General features: G+C 35.7%; 1 long non-coding RNA gene across 2 annotated transcripts in view; it reads right to left on the bottom strand.

The window, feature by feature from the left end:
* LOC137490590 (uncharacterized) overlaps nucleotides 1–12,245 on the bottom strand; it is a 131,487-nt gene that overhangs the window by 100,178 nt on the left and 19,064 nt on the right. Inside the window, exons 4-7 of one of the 2 annotated variants that reach the window (XR_012396702.1) lie at nucleotides 9,631–9,688; nucleotides 6,197–6,233; nucleotides 737–867; nucleotides 441–504 (exon numbers count right to left, since the gene is read on the bottom strand). This is a non-coding gene — a long non-coding RNA (uncharacterized lncRNA). The remainder of the gene's footprint in view (nucleotides 1–440; nucleotides 505–736; nucleotides 868–6,196; nucleotides 6,234–9,630; nucleotides 9,689–12,245) is intronic. The other variant, XR_012396701.1, reaches the window with a different exon arrangement.

The following is a 12,245-nucleotide window of genomic DNA, read 5'->3' as shown; positions in this document are numbered from 1 at the left end:
TCGGAATTGACCAACAAGATCTGCTGTGTAAATGCTGCAAATGCTGCTCTTCAAATCACTGTCGATCTCCCCTGCGTCTGTGTTTGTGTTGCCAGTGTGAAAATTAGCTGTTGTGCGCGTAATAAAACTCCCCTTTTCATGCAAACCTTTTCCTCTTTCACCACTTGACCCTCCCACCTAAACAAAGCTGGACTCACCCACTTTCCTGTCTTTTTTAAAACTAGAGGTGTGAAAACACCCTGAGACAAGGAGGGTTTCATGGCCCTTTAAAGTCAAGACAAATTATTGATTTGGTCCATATTGTTGGTACATATTTAGTACGAAATCATTGAAGAAAATCAGAACATATTAGTTTGAATGAAACATAAACACTGACATGCATTCAGAATTAGCCACTCCATGAGATTTACTACTATCCTTTTAGTGCCAAAAGAGTGTACCTTCCTTTCACTGGGGATCCCGTCTTCTGAGCATCTTCAAACAGACTACATTAGCGTAGTTCTCCTGAAAGACAAATTATGAAATGTATAATCAACTACTTTAATTGTTTTAGAAATAAACAAAATAAACAATAACACAACCCAGACAATGGGCCTACTGCTCTCAAAGGAGAGAAGACATGGGGGGTCTATTTGCATGTTAACTTTTCACCAAGAATCGTCATAGGCGGTATAGAAGACACAAAGATTTTCAAGCAGCAGATTTTCATGTGCAAATTTCAGCTTCGTGTTCTTACCCGACACATTATTATTTCATCAGCAGCCCCAGCGGGTTTTCTCGCTACGTTATTCTTGCCTCCCCGTGGAAGTGTAAAGTCTCTGGCCTCCTTCAGGACCTCTTAAGTCTGTTTACTCTCAGCTGAGGATGCTAAGCGGGACACAATTTTGCAAAGAGAGAACTCATTAAATGCTAAGACACCAGTTGTGACCAGTGTTAGCCATGTTAGTCACAATAATTGCATGTACACTGTCCGAGTTGACGCTTGCCGGCTCTCAAGCCAACATCAGGTGTTACAGTCAATTAGCAGGCCTTAGCAAATGCTTTGAGGTGTGGAAACAAGTTCTCATGAGCTGGAACAGTCTTCAGGAAAAACAATATCCTGGTTGGCAGTGTGTTTGGCCATATTTGGTTGAGGGGGAAGTGGGGGAGCTATTTCGAGCTTTTTAAACCCTTAACAAACTGAGACAAACAAATCCAAACAGCAGCAAATGCACAGAGCAAAACACACTCATTAATACAGAAAGCGAGAGCAATGAGCCAAACAAAGAGGCCCTGATAAAAGTGAATACATGCATCCAGATTGACTATACTCTCACTCTGGCAAACACACTTTTCACAGGCTTAGAATATGAAATGACGATGTTCCTAATGTTATATGCTGCCAAACGGATTTGATCAGCGGGTGCTTTTCGAAGGAGACAAAGCTTTGATGTCAGTTATCAACGTCCAAAAATGTAATTTGGAATTTTATTTGACATGTTTCCTCCGATGCAGCAAAGTCTACCATTGATTAAAAATGCTACGAAACTTTAAAAATGGCAAAGACACTCACTATACTGCCACAGATCAGATGTCTCTGTCTCTCTTTGAAACTACTACTGATAAAACACTGTTAGTGATTTAATTATGTTTTCTTTTCTGTTGTTCTTACAGAAAAGTAATCTTACCTATATTACCATTCAAAACTATGGGATTAGTAAGATAATTTTTCCTACAGTTGAAGTCAGAATTATTGGTCTACCTGTTTATTTTTTTCCCCAATTTCTGTTTAACTTAAAGAAGAATTTTTTCAACACATTTTTTCAACACAGTTTTAAAAACTCATTTCTAATAACTGATTCATTTTTTCTTTGCCATGATGACAGTAAATAAAATTTCACTAGATATCTTCTTCACTTCTATACAGTTTAACGTGACATTTAAAGGCTTAACTGGGTTAATTAGGTTAACTAGGCAGGATAGGGTAATTAGGTAAGTTATTGTATAATGATGGTTTGATCTGTAGATCGAAAAAACATATAGCTTAAAGGGGCAAATAATATTGACCTTAAAATGGGTCAAAATATCTTTGCCATGATAACAGTAAATAATATTTTACTGGATATTTTTCAAGACACTTTTATACAGCTTGAAGTAACATTTAATGGCTTAACTATGTTAACTGGGCAGGTTAGGGTAATTATTAGGCAAGTTATTGTATAACGATGGTTTGTTCTGTAGACAATTTTGACCTTAAAATGGTTTTTAAAAAATTAAAAACTGCTTGTATTCTAGCCAAAATAAAACAAATAAGACTTTCTCCAAAAGAAAAATTATTATCAGGCATATAACTGTATAATTGACATATAAAATTTTCCTTGCTCTGTTAAACATTATTAGAAAAATATTTTAAAAAGAAAAAAAAATTAAAAGGGGGTTTAATAATTCTGATTTTAACTGTATTACTATTTGTCTATAATTTGAGTCTATTATGCACATAAACACAAGACTGTGCTTATTTATCACAAAAACAGTAAATAACAGTCTAATTTACTAAAATAGCATTTTAAAATAACTATTTTAATAAATAATTTACTTAAATAAATAACTATTATATAATTAATAAGTTATGGCACCACTGAATTTTCAGCAGCCATTATTTCAGTCTTCCGTGTCACATGATATTTAGGTGCTCAAGAAACATTTTTGTTAATATCACTGTTAAACATTAATATGATAAATATTTCCAATAATAATAATAATAATAATAATAATGTTTTTTTCCTTTTACTTTTGTCAATTGGTGAAGTTCCCACTGGCTTGCTTGGTTTAGAACTTGAGGAGCTGCACATCGATGGATTTGCTCTTCAGTGGATTTGCTCATTCTTTTATACATTAATTTTCTTTTCGGCTTAGTCCCTTTACTAATCAGGGATCATGGAATAAACTGCCAAATTATCCAACATATGTTTTACACAGCGGATGCCTATCCAGCCGCAACCCAACACTGGGAAACACCCATACACTCTTGCATTTACACACATACCCTACGGCCAATTTAGCTTATTCAATTCACCTACAGTATACCGCATGTCTTTAGACTGTAGGGAAACCAGAGCAACCTGAGGAAACTCAAGTGAATATGGGGAGAACATGCAAACTCCACACAGAAATGCCAACTGACCCAGCCAGGGCTTGAACCAGTGACCTTCTTGCTGTGAGGAGATCGTGCTACCCACTATGCCACCGTGATAGCACTCCCACACTGTGAAAAGTAGTTTGTTAGGTTTCTTCATTGACTTAAGCAAACTTGTTGCCTTCGCATCATACCTTCACATTCAGTACTATTTACTAATGTAGAAAAAGTAATTCTTACTTGTACTGAGTCACATTTACTCAGGTTAATTAAGTCATCTTAAATTTATATCAAGTATTATTTATTAATGTAGTAAAAGTAATTCTTGCTTATATTGATTCACATTTACATAGGTCAATAAAATTATGTTAACTCACTTAAAACTGTACTCTAAGGAATGCTAGTGATGCTAGTATCACTAGCACTGAAAACTGTACTCTAAGTAATGCTAATTATACTAGTAAAGTTTACCTAAACTGCCATCTTAATTATGCTTATAATTAAATTGTATGGTAACATGGTAAAAGGTAAAAACCACAGGTGTCAGTGCAGTGAAAATTAAACCACACTGAATGGAACTAAACTGAATTTCCACTCTGAAAACTGGACTGACCCAGTTTCAATTTACTAGAATTTCTATGTTAATCTGCTTTGACACAATCTACATTGTAAAAGCAAATTGTAGAATTAAAGATTTTATTGAGTTGAAATTCTGAATCCTTTGATGAATAGAAAGTACAAAAAGAGCAGCATTAACAGCAAAACAGAATGTTTGTTACCGTCTCTTCAGATCAATGTAATGTATACATTTCTGTACAAATACTTAACCACTTCAACAGAAGGTTATGATGCAAAGCCCAGACGAAAGGCTGTTGCCTGTGTCTGAGCAGATGTCTTCATCTCATTTGCATAGTTAAAACAGCAAAACAAAATATTTCAAAAACACAGAGGCGGACTTAGTAATCTAATATGCCACGAGTAATCCAGAAAGTCCCATGATATCTAACATCCCGTGCTATATTTGGAAGACAATTAAGTTCCAACCTTTATGCTGTTTGACTCCACCTAATCATATTGATGCTTCACATGTTTACTAAAATCTCCTCTCATTATTCACGCCAAAGTGTGTAGACCCACCAACAGAGACATCTTATTGGTCCATCTACTACACCTAATGACGTTAAAAATAAATTAACTGCCTATGATGGCGTAATGTCATGCATCATCTTAAATAAATAAAGTAACTTGTTATTCCTTGAGAGAGCAATATCTGACAGAAACTTTTGTGATAGCCCAGCTTACACCTGGTTTATGACAGAGATAGTAAATCTATAATATAAACTGCATGTAAACAACTTGACTTTTAACACTGTTGGGCAAATCCAGAGTCACGAGGAGTGAAGCAACTAATCTCTGTCAGCTAAAGGGCAAAGCTCTTGGGGAGAAATATGAAAAAAAAAATCTGCTGTTCCATTTTACCACTTTTGACTTTACATGGGAGTACTGCATCTTTTCAAAGACTTTTAAACTAGTGCACTTATACTTATTCTTGAACTTTTATCAATGGTGATTGTAGCAATGACTATGCCATGGCTCTAACTAAAGTAGATTATATTTGTAATTTTAAATAACTATTTTAAAAATGACTAAGCAGTTAGAGATAGTTTAGCCAATAATAATGTTTTTGGTAATATTTACAGTACTAGTAAATGAATAATGATGTATTAATATGTAAACTAAACGTTACTTTGTTATGGATTAATGATGAGTTATCGCATGCGTTAATCATGAACTAAACTTAACTACAACATGAGTCACAAGAGTTCATGAGTAAATACTTGTTACATGTATTAATTAACATTTAAGTTTAAGCTAAATGTAACCAATATGGAGTCATGAGCTTTCAATGCATAATTATGTCATGAGTTTACTTGGAGGGGCACATCACCATTAACTCATTCTTAACTACTCATGAACTTCTGTGTTTAAACTGTTCATGTTTGATGCTGACAGAACACATTTCTAGTGTTATTCAGTGTAAACGCATTAGACGGACATACATAAGGAGATCATAAGTAGTTAAGAATTGGTTAATGATGATGTGCCCCTTCAAGTAAAGTCATGACATAATCATATATTAACATTTCATGAGTTTGTAATGGTTAAATTAAGCATGAACTTTTACTTATTCCTGGCCTCTTCTACCTTGCGGTGTAGAGGCTGAACAACATTTCTACCACTTTTTCCTGTATGCAGCTACTGTTCTGGTGCAGTTTGGGTCTACTTTTCTCTTTTGGAATGCTGGGTTAAGTGAGTCCATCCACTTCATTCGAGGCCTGCCTCTAGGACGTCTTTCTTGGGTTCTTGCCTGTAGCAAAATGCTTTGGAACCCTGCGGTTTTTTATCTTAACAACATGACCGAACCACCTCATCTTATGCCTGTCAATTATTCATTCAGCGGTTCCTCTTATAGGTTTGTTCTGATGGTCTCCTTGCTTTACTCGATTCTTTCGTTAATGAACTTCTGTTTCCATATATTTCGCACTTCATCCTTATGTACAAGAAATCCAACGTCTGCTCTGCTTTGGTTCCTTGTTAATACAGAATGCATGAGTAAAAAGCCAACTGTTTTACATCATTGTTCTTTCTTTTTATTCTCTGTTAGGGCTAAGAATTTGACTTTTGTTTTGCTGATGACCTCCACGAGTTCATCAATTTTTCCTGCCAGGCTTCTTACATTCAAAGTTTCAAAAGTCGTAGTCCAATTTCCTCGCCATGTCAGTGACCGTTTAGACAGTCTGGTTAGATTACTTTGTTCTCTTTTAATTAGGTTTGTTTAAGCATAAACTACTGTAATGTGGTAATTAATACATTAAATAAAAGCAAGCATGTACTAACAAGTAATTAGGAAAGCCTTTATTTACTCATGAACTCATGTTGTAGTTAAAGTTAGTTCATGATTAGCGCATGCATTAACTCATCATTGATTCATAATAAAGTAATGTTTCAGTTACATATTAATACATCATTATTCATGTACTGGTATTGTAAAGTGGTACCACATTTTCATTATTTACTCACCTTCATGCCAACCCAAATTTAAACAATCTTCTTACATCTGTGGAAAAAACAAAACACATTTTAGCACTTCTTCAGTGAGAAATGTTTGTTATTTAAGCCATAAAGTTCTCCAAATCTTTATTTTTCTATTTGGATGACTTTGGATGCTCCATGTAAACAGTGCTTTACCAATGGTTACGTCACATCCATGATGCCAAGTGAAAGCAACAGGGTTTACTTTTAACTTTTAGTTCATGATGGTTACATTAAGCATAAACCAATGTGGTAATTAATACATTAATTAACAAACAAGCATGTACTAACGAGCAATTTTTATTTATTTATTTATTTTTGTTTTTTTGCTTGTTTATTTAACAGGGACAATACACTTTACATTGTTATACAAAGACAACCAATGTTGCATACATAGAGCAAATAGCATAAAGCTAATTTGCAACCCTCGTCCCTGGTTAGGCTTTACGTAAAAATATTAAAATTAATAAACAAAAAAAAAATACAAAAAAACAATACAACAAACTTGTACAGTATATACAGAGCCACAAACATAAAATGTAAGTCAATCTGCATACTAAAGTGAAATGTAAACCTTACCAACCTGAAAGAATAAGACTTATTAAGATTAAGCCTTAATTAAGATTAAGCCTAAAATTAAGCCTTTATTTAAGCATTGACTGACTCATGCTGTAAAGTTAGTTGATGATTAGCGCATACATTAACTCATCATTAATCCATATTAAAGTAACGTTTCAGTTACATATTAATACATCATTATTCATGCACTGTTATTGTAAAGTATTACAACATTTTCATAATTTACTCATATTCAAGCCAACCCAAATTTAAACAATCTTTTTAAATCTGTGGAAAAAACTAAAGAACATATTTTGTAAAGCACTTACTCAGTGAGAAATATTTGTTATTTAAGCCATAAAGTTGTCCACATCTTTATTTTTCTATTTGGATGAATTTGGATGCTCCATGTAAACAGTGCTTTACCAATGGTTACGTCACATCCATGATGCCAAGTGAAAGCAACAGGGTTTACTTTTTTCTTTTTCCGATTGTAAATATTTGATACACCATTGCACAGACAAGGTCGGTAAGCAATTCTTTCACACTAGTCTAATGCTAACACGTGTAATGTGCTAAAGTGCTTTGGTTACACTTTCAAAACAGTGTTATAGTTGCATATTTTATTTATTTGCAGTGCTGCACACTTGCCCTCCAGGCATCCATATTAAGTATTACTGTAAACATGTTTTCATTTGTTTTGAAGGACAAGTCAGATATTTCAGGGGTAATCGACAGCATGCCTGCAGATCCTGCCGATGGATCTTAAGTTGTGCATAACCTAGAATAATCCAGGAAAAACAGTGCATATTGGTTTGTATCATAAAAACCTTTGAAGTAATTCAATGCTGCTTCTTTTCAATGCACTGTTTCTTGCTGCTAAATGCTAATTACTTGCCTAAATCACAAGAAATTAAAATGGCGAAAGTATTGAGGAGGTTGAGAGACTGATGGCTTCCTTATCAAAATGAATTTTAAATGAGTTATAATCAATATTCAAGAAGATGGCTTTTCACCATTTATATTTCTATCAAGGATCATGAATACTTAACAGTAAAAAAAAAAAAAACTCTTCACAGATATAGTTAATCCCTTACTGCTAAAAGGCAATCAGGCAAATCAGATACGATTAATTATGAATTGAACTATTACCGCAATTCCGCCAACTCCGGAAGCTTGCATTAGCAAAAGTGCATGCACAACACGATTTATACACAGTTTTGCTCTCTCCTGATATTTCTACTGGGCAAATGATGCAGGGGCCTGCTTCATATGCAGCGTCCGTCCCGCTCTCCGGGTTTCATTTATATCAAAAAGACTCAAATAGGCAGAAAGTCAGAGAGCTTCCAGAATACCATATCGTTTCCTCCTCACCTTTCCTTTGTGAATCCGGCCAGCTGAAGAATGTCTCATTAATGTTGATAGCCAAGACTCAGACACAAAGACAGAGGGAGAAAAAAAAAACACAGCGAGAAATGCAGTGGGGTGGACGGTGGTAAAGCGGCAGTCTGGTATACGTGTCTTGCAGTTAACCAAAGATACACCCTCCCTACCCTGCCTTCCTCCCTCAGAAAGCCCAGCAGTCAAGGCGCATTAGTGCAGCGAGCGGAAAGTCACATAGTTGAGATTTGCACTCCAAAAATAGTCATTTACCGGTGTGGCGGTGGCACGGGGTGGCATCTGAAAACCTGGATGCCTGAGGACACCCCCAAATAAATCTTCTCCAGGCCTACTACAAGCAGACGGTAGGAAGGAGCGAGGGGTGCAGGGGTGCTATAATGGGCTATGTGAGGAATGGAGGATCCTGAAGGAGGCCCACAGGAGAGATACGTCGCCTGTGGTCTTGCCTTGGGCAGGCCATACACAGCACTCAGGTGGGCTGTCAAACACTTGGGGTTGAGGGGAGGGGCTCCCAAAAGCCTTAACCCTCACAACACTGCAACTTTACAAGAAGAAGCATCCTGGATGTGGTAAACAAGCATTTGTGAGGAGAACAATCTTGAGAATCTTGAATACAATGGAGGCAGAGATGAAAATCATTAGATTGGGGCAGTTATCTTTATTTGTTTATGCTAACAAGAAATACAATTTTGAATGTCTACCAAACTTAAAATGGCAGTGATTGTGAATGACATTAGGTATTCACCTTATTCTCCGCAGACGAGCTGGCGCTGCCATTTGAATATTTTTGTCTCGCGACTTCCGGTCACATTCACTTCCATTCATTTTTTGACGTTGAAAACTGCTCGTTACGCTGCTTGATGTTGCAATTTGATATTTTCTTATTATATTATTCGACTTGGTCTGTATAGTCATGCAAACATTTGTTTGTAGAGCAAGTAGTTTGACCATTTTCTGCCGTTTAATATTCCTAGTCATTTCTCCCATAGGCTACTGAATCGGAAGTTCTAAGACAATCGCAAAAACAGGCGCACTTCCGCATTTTAGAATAAGGTCAATAGCTTGGTTTTGAGGCAAACCTAATACCAAAGTAAATGCATTCATTAAGTTATGGTAACATTGGTAGATCTCTAATAGGAACAATATATGGTAGCAGGAGGTTATATTCACAGCTGTTAGAATCTGTTATGATAATTGCAAATTTTAAACATGACGTTATAAAATTCAGCTCAGGTATTGACAGAACTTCACTGTAAATTTTCATCTTAATACTGTATACCTAACAGGTAATTCAAGATCTATAACATCCACTTTTAGATGGAAGCAATAACAAACTTTTTAAGGCATGTCTTTAAATGCAAATGAGCTATTTATTCTGAACCCCCCATCCAGAAGAGGATGGGGCCTTTACATCTTGTGCCTTAGATACTTAAATTCAAAGTTTTTAGAAAATCAGTACTTACTTATTTTGGATTGTCTTGCAGGTCTTTTTCATGCTCAAACAACAAATTATGAAGGAAGCTGAAAGTGCAAAGACCATTTATTAGATCCCATGTAGCAACAAAGACTCATTCTGAAAACGTAGCCCTATATAGATTTCTGGAGATTGCGAAATATGTAGCTGAAAGTACATAAGGCAGCTTTTCGTCTTTAAAACAAACACTTCGGGGCGGTATTATGCAGTTCCTTTTTGCGCTTACCAGCTGACCTCCGTATGGACGGTATTCCCGCTGTTACCAGTTTGTCCAGTTAGCTCACCATGTACGTCGGCAGACTTGAGACACAGAGAGGGGATGACCATGATGACGGTGTTCAAGTCTGGTAAGGAACAGTTCCAGAAAGCAGGTAAGACAAAAACAGAAGCCAAAAAATAAAATAAGCAAGTGAATAAAAGGGTGAGAATGTGGTAACATCCAAAAATGTGGTAAAAATAAGGCAAGTGTTTGTTTGTTTTTTTGGAATACGTTTGAAAACATTTTGGGTTTAAGGAAGTGGGTGGGCACTGGTCAATCTGTGCTTTTGAAAACACTATTGGTTGGGTGGGTGGGTCAGTCGATCTGTCAGTCAGTTATACAGTCAGTCGACAGTACCCTCTGGTGGATTTAAAAATTTGAGATCTCAAATAGCATACACAGTGGCCTCTGGTGGATTTGCGAAAACAAAAACTGCAAAAAAAAAAAAAAAAAACATAGCTCCTGAGACGTATTTGGCACTCTCCTGAAATGTATGTATGTTTTCAGAATGAGCCTGGGTTGCCATATTCACATCAGCAAAATCACTGTGAAAATTTATTTTTTCACTTTTGAAAAATTACATAAAGCACAGCAAAGGATTTTGCCAATTCATTTTCATCTAGATATAATAAATGTTAGAGTGATTTCTCTGTTTAAGTCTCACAGTATTTCAAAATTGTGAGTAGTGTAGTTCTTTTACTGTGTTTTTGTTGTCACAGAAAGAATTCCATCGGCTTAATAGAGATTTGAATTTTTAGCTTTGTTTCTGGAGCAAGACTATGGCTGAAATTTTAGCTGTTAATATTAGACTAAAATTAGACTACTTAAGAAACATACTTAATTCCCACTATTAACTACTGGCTTATTACTAGCTCATTAGATATTAGCTCTTTGTTAGTACTTGATGTAATATCGAACTCTCAAAACTGTACTTATACAGTTTCAGTTTACTAAAACTTCTATGTTACGCTGTCTACATTATAAAAGCCCTTTATAAATAAACATGAATTAAATTGAAGTGAAAGTCTATGATCTTATTCCAAATCCCTAATTCTACTCAATACCTTAACCCACTACTACCATAATGACTATTAATAAGCAGCAAGTTAGTACTTTATTGAGCTAAAATTCTTAGCAGGAATGGCAAAAAAATGTACCTTAAAATAAAGTGTAACCTTGTACACATTTCACTTTAATGTCGTTTTATAGTCATTTAACTGAATGTCATTTTTTGTTGTTGTTGTTTGGCCAGAGAGAATCATGCCATATTCTGTTTTTTGGGGGGGAAACTCTGCCACTGATGGTTTACATACACGTTTGATGACAGCCGGGCTGTCAGCGTAGATTCAAAATGACATCTTTGTTTTTACTTCTCTTACCAGCCAAGGGCAATCATAGTAGATGAGCTCAGACTTCCTATACTTGACCAAACTAGAGATAGAAGCCTCTGGCATGTCTAAAAATGGGAAAACCATACCATCTGTTCACATTCAAACATTCAACATGGATGAGGCCTGTATACGACTCTTCATAAAATCGTCAACAACAGCGCTCTGTCTCTCAATAACGCACATATTTACAAAGAGAGATGCATCGCAGCAAACATCAAAGTCTCAGAGCAGTGCTCAGCGGGACATCTGGGGAACACTGCTCCGCATTCAGCAGGGAGGTCATTATCAGCCCACGCTCACACAGTTGTCTTCATACACAAGTCTTTTTACCGTTTTGAGAGTTAACGCTGAAACAACAGTCTGACCGTATTGTTGTAGTGTGGACTCATGTCTACGGCAAACAACTTAGAAAACAGAGATGAATGGAACAATACTCAACTATTCAGATCATATCAGGTCACTATGGTCACTGATAAACTCATAAACCATCACAATTCAACAAGTGGCAAAGGAAAAAGTGAAAACAAAACAGTCAGAAAGTAGACAGATATAGATATATATAAGCACACACACAAAACAAACCATTTAAAAATGAAGTTAGCAGTCCAAAGCAATAAACAAATCAATTCACCCTTAAATCAAAAGAAATAGCCTGTAATTCTCCAACTCTACAATCCATCTCTAGTTAGCGAAACGAAGTATACAAAAAGAGTAAAAAATAGCTTGCATAGCATTCATTAGCTACAAATAAATAAAAAAAAATCTCTCTCTAATAGTTCCCTAAATCCCACAGCTCCCTGCACTATAGAGCGCTGAAAGAAAGATGCGAAGGAACGCCGTCTCCCACAAGTGCTTGTTAGGCCCAAATTATTATTGCAATGAATAATTTTAAAAATAAATAAGTAAATAAATAAATAAATAAAAAAGGAAACATTTATAGATCTAAGTATTATC

The sequence above is a fragment of the Danio rerio genome, chromosome 21, assembly GCF_049306965.1.
Source record: "Danio rerio strain Tuebingen ecotype United States chromosome 21, GRCz12tu, whole genome shotgun sequence".
Lineage (NCBI taxonomy): Eukaryota > Metazoa > Chordata > Actinopteri > Cypriniformes > Danionidae > Danio > Danio rerio.
Note: the sequence above shows the minus strand (reverse complement) of the source record. Positions and strands in the feature narration are given on the sequence as shown.